Raw genomic sequence first — 5377 nt, 5'->3', positions numbered from 1 at the left:
AACTCATCGTAACTCATCGTAACTCATCATAACTCATAGTAACTCACCATAACTCATTGTAACTCATCATAACTCAACATAACTCATCATAACTCATCATAACTCATCGTAACTCATCATAACTCATAACTCATAACTCATCGTAACTCATCATAACTCATCATAACTCATCATAACTCATCGTAACTCATCGTAACTCATCCTAAATCACCGTAACTCATTGTAACTCATCATAACTCAACATAACTCAACATAACTCATCGTAAGTCATCGTAACTCATCATAACTCATCCTAACTCACCGTAACTCATTGTAACTCATCATAACTCAACATAACTCAACATAACTCATCATAACTCATCGTAAGTCATCGTAACTCATTGTAACTCATCATAACTCATCATAACTCATCATAACTCATCATAACTCATCATAACTCATAATTCAACATAACTCATCATAACTCAACATAACTCATCTGTCACCTCACACAGCAGACATCTGATGAGCGATAGAACTTACCGCATGTGTGTTTGTTATTTTCTTATCATCATGAAAAAATCTCACTGATGATGATGAAGATACAATAAGAGTTTTTTTTCTGTGAACACTAATGCTGTGTAAGTGTTTCTGATCAAGTGAAGAGAGAGCAAGCCCACACATGCAGCGAAGCTGCTTCTCAGTGAGAGAGTTAAGAGTAAAACTTGCCCATATTAAAACATTTGCTTACATGTGAAATGAAATCTCATTTGCAATGCAGAAAGACATATCAAAGAGAGTTTATAGACAAAAATAGACAAAAGTGATTTTATATACATAGAAAGCACATTGAATGCAAGTAAAGTGTCTACTTTTAAGGTTTCAAATACGTTTTTGGAGAATAATGTATAATAGAATAAACGAGCATACTAAATTTTATTGCATTTCAAATGAGTAAAAAATTCTTGCTGAAAAATGACTAAAATGGGATTGTAACGAGGAAGTAGTATTTGGGGTAAAACTGATCATAAACTGATTCTTATGGGAAATATGCCTGAATGAGATTTTACTGGCTGTTTCTTTTTTTTTTATTTCAACAGGACATTTCCTGATGTATTGAAAAAAACAATTCATTCCGTATTAGACTTATTGTTTTGATGCGTGAAAACCCTTTTTCCTCTTAAACCCACATGCAGTTTATCTGTTTTTATTGTGAATGAAAATCATTTTAGACTCAGCTTAAGGCTCAAAGTGTCTGTGACGGTGCATGTGTTTGCATCTTTCTGACTTGACTCGAGCACACCGATATAACCATCATCACGTCTGAGCCCGGGGCTGATGGATAAACCGGGTCAAACACACATCTAGAGAAGAGACGTCTGCCCCGAGGAGAGCACAACGAGACACGAGGACTGAACATCAAGATCCTTCATGTGGAAGATGATTAACCCACAGAACAGACTCTGATTAAACAGCACCAGGACACTCCTCAACCATTAGCCTCCACCAAACCACACAGCATCAGCAGACAATCACCACAACACATATTTATACAGGAATCAGATTATCTCCAGACTCTGCTCAAAGCATCCTCTCATCCACAGTGTTTTCTTTGACCTCATTCTGAGATAACCCTCATAAACCTGCAATATCTCACCTAATGTTTATATTATTGAGATCATATACAGACTGCTACAGCCTAACTGTGTATAATTATTATAAACATGAATAAATCAACCAACCAACAAACAAATAAATAAATTAATTAATAAAAATATTAATAATAAAGTAAAGTAAACAATACTTAAAATGAAACAAATGTATTTTATTAGCTAACTAGTAACATTTACATTTTACATTTAATCATTTAGTAACTAGTTGCCAAGACACAATTTCTGTTTAGTTTAGCTTTAGATACTAAAATAACTAAATTAAATCAACTAAAACCACATTATTTTTCTAGGCTGTAAATAAATAATTAAAATGAAACAAATAAATACATATGTCAGTTTTTCTCTTCAAACTTTCACTGTAAATTCAACATCTTACCTGCCATTTCTTTTTTATTATTTGTGAAATTTGCTAGCAATTTCAAAGTGAAAATTGTAAAAAAAAAAATTCAGTGTAATGAAATCAACAACACAAACATGTTTAAAGAAAAAGAAAGAAAAATCACAAAAACTAAACTAAACTAAAATGAAAGTGACAAGAGAAAATAAAAATGTAATGAAATTTTAAATATTAACTAAGGCTATCTATAAAAGCATATCACTGATTTTGAAAAGACACAGTGTGTGTGCGAGGTTTGTCTGTAATGTGTCTATCACACACACACACACACATGCGCGCGCGCGCGTTTACAGGTTATACATGATGATGTGCAGAGAGGGTTATATCTGCCTCTATATACTGTATATATATACACACACACACATACACACACACACACACACGCCCTGCTCTGCAAACAGCCTGAGATTCACGCGAACATCGCTGTCTGACGCGTCATGCATCTTCATAACATAAACGCCTTTTCTAGGAGCGATGAGACGCGCGTCAGAAAAACAACGCGCACGACAGAAGGAATCATCGCCACAGACTGATTAGAGAAATAACGCTAGACAGACGCGTCTGCACTGCGGTGCATGTGTGTCTCCGCATCATCATCATCATCCTCTTCATCCTCACAGAGCACCGCGCGTCTCACGCAGCGTCAGTAAACGCGCCGCTCTTACCTGCGGATGACTGCGGCGTCCTCAGCTTCAGCACACTCTCGTTCCGCAGCGCGTCTCCAGCAGACTGACGCTCAGCGCGGGGTCCAGCAGCGCGACGCGTTTCTCCACAGCCCACGATTGGACGCGACGCGGTGACGCGAAGGGAAGACGCTGATTGGCTGATGCAGCTGTCATCCAATAATACAAGAGTGTTGGTCACTAAAATACACCTGATCTATCTATCTATCTATCTATCTATCTATCTATCTATCTATCTATCTATCTATCTATCTATCTATCTATCTATCTATCTATCTATCTGTCTGTCTGTCTGTCTGTCTGTCTGTCTGTCTGTCTGTCTCTCTCTCTCTGTCTCTCTCTCTCTCTCTCACACACACACACACATGCACACACACACACCTATGTAACTGTATTGCTGTTGTACAGTAACTTTAGCTGAATTCTAATGCCTCGCTGCACAGTGACTGATCATCAAGGATTCATTTGTGCTGTTCATGTTATTCTGTTCTTGGTTTATTTTAAGACTATTGTGCAGAATGAATGAATTGATGCTGACATCTTGTAGCGAACAACCATTCGACTGAGAATCAACAATCAGTTTAGATCAACTAGATCTATATCACATTATATATTAGATTAGATTGCAACGTTACAATGTAATGTGATTTTAACACTTTTTTTTGTATATAATATATTCCTACATGCTTACATTCACTTTAGCTGTTTAAACCAAATACAAAATACCAAGATATAGACTACCATATACTACAAATCAGACTAAATATGGAGAGATATACATAGCCCAGTCCTATACAGAAGCATACTGGGGATTTTCTCTTCTTTAAATAGCATAAAAACAACTAAATAGGAAAATAAATAAATAACTAAACAGCTATGGTAAACTGTTAACCGTAAACTGTTTACTCCAAACACACCCCCCCCCCCCATGCTGAAAAGTAAAGGAAATACACGAGTAATGTGACACAGTAATATTGTAATGTAAGGAATTACTTTTAAATGACAGTAACAAGTAATCTATAATGTATCAGTAAAAGAAAAAAATCACGTGCTTAGAAATGAAGTCTACATGAATGTGTTTTTGTCAGTAGACAGACTAATATTGTGATGAAGGATTAATCCTGCTGTCAGTCCCATCACTGCAAATAAAGTTGAAGAGACACACACCAGGTCAAAGGTCACGCTCAATTAAGACAGCCTCATTATGATCATGTCCAGACACACAAATGAGATTAAACTATTCCCTTAGCGCACATGTGTGTGTGTGTGTGAGAGAGAGAGATAGTGAGTGAGTGTGTGTGTGTGTGTTTCTGAGAGAGAGAGAGTGTGTGTGTGTGTGCTCGTGTGTGTGTGTGTGTGTGTGTGTGTGAGAGAGTGTATGTGTGTCTGTGTGTGTGTTTCTCTCTTTGTGTGTGTCAGTGTTTCTGTGCATGTGTATGAGAGTGTGTGTGTGTGTGTTTCTCTCTCTGTGCGTGTGTGTGTGTGTGTGTGTGAGAGAGAGAGTGTGTGTGTGTCTCTCTCTCTGTGTGTGTCAGTGTTTCTGTGCGTGTGTATGAGAGTGTGTGTGTGTGCGTGTGTGTGTGTGTGTTTCTCTCTCTGTGCGTGTGTGTGTGAGAGTGAGTTTTTGTGTGTGTGTGTGTGTGTGTATCATATCAGAACACAACTCTGTATAATGACATGGGTATGACACAGGTATTACAAGGAGAGGGTGACTTATGAGGACATAACCCATGTCCCCATTTTTCAAAACACTTATAAATCATACAGAATGAGTTTTTTTGAGAAAGTAAAAATGCACAAAGTTTCCTGTGAGGGTTAGGGTTAGGTGTAGGGTTGGTGAAGGGACACAGAATATACAGTTTCTACAGAATAAAAACCATTACACCTATGGGATGAACACACTTTACACAAAAACAAACGTGTGTGTGTGTGTGTGCGTGTGTGTCTGTGTGTGTTTCTCTGTGTGTGTATCTTCACTCACAGCAGTAATCCGTCTGCTGGGGGCAGGAGTGAATTGGAGAGAGGCATTAGTGTCAGATCACGGAGACACGGAGACCCCGTCAGAATATGAATCATGCATACACAAATCTTCATCTTCATCAGCAGAGTGAAGCCAGATCAATCCACTCAAATTATATAAAACCAGAAGAGATGCTGCTTAAAGAGACAGTTCACCCAAAAACCTCTATCATCATTTACTCTCCTTCACATCAAACCTATGTTGAACACAAAATAAGAGATTTTGAAGAATGTTACCAATCAAACAGTCAGTAGCCATTGATGTACACAGCATGGAATAAATACAATGGAAGACAATGGCTACCGTCAACTATGTTCTTCAAAATACCTTTTTTTGTGTTCAAGAGAAGAAAGAAGTTCATAGAGGTTTGGAATGACATGGGAAAGAGTGAATGATGACAGAATAATATCCCTTTAGTCTTTTGATTATTGAATTACTACTGTACATTTACTTTTAGTTCAGCATTTGATTATAATCTAGAATAACAGATGATGTTCATGAATATTCATGCTGAATAAATACTCTTTGATCAATATCAGAGGTTCTTCAGCACTTCCATCATCCACCAAACGCTCAGAATGTGACCGATCTCTGAGCTAATCATCTTGATTCTCTGAATGAATCT

At 37.4% G+C, this 5377-nt stretch overlaps 1 protein-coding gene across 2 annotated transcripts in view; it reads right to left on the bottom strand.

The window, feature by feature from the left end:
- LOC128014651 (contactin-1a) overlaps positions 1-2865 on the bottom strand; it is a 44073-nt gene extending 41208 nt beyond the window's left edge. The window contains exon 1 of one of the 2 annotated variants that reach the window (XM_052598356.1): positions 2715-2865. The gene's annotated coding sequence lies outside the window, so the exon portion shown is untranslated. The remainder of the gene's footprint in view (positions 1-2714) is intronic. The other variant, XM_052598357.1, reaches the window with a different exon arrangement.
- Positions 2866-5377: the final 2512 nt, after the last annotated feature.

The sequence above is a fragment of the Carassius gibelio genome, chromosome B25 (assembly GCF_023724105.1).
Source record: "Carassius gibelio isolate Cgi1373 ecotype wild population from Czech Republic chromosome B25, carGib1.2-hapl.c, whole genome shotgun sequence".
Lineage (NCBI taxonomy): Eukaryota > Metazoa > Chordata > Actinopteri > Cypriniformes > Cyprinidae > Carassius > Carassius gibelio.
This window is presented reverse-complemented; position numbering and strand designations above follow the sequence as displayed.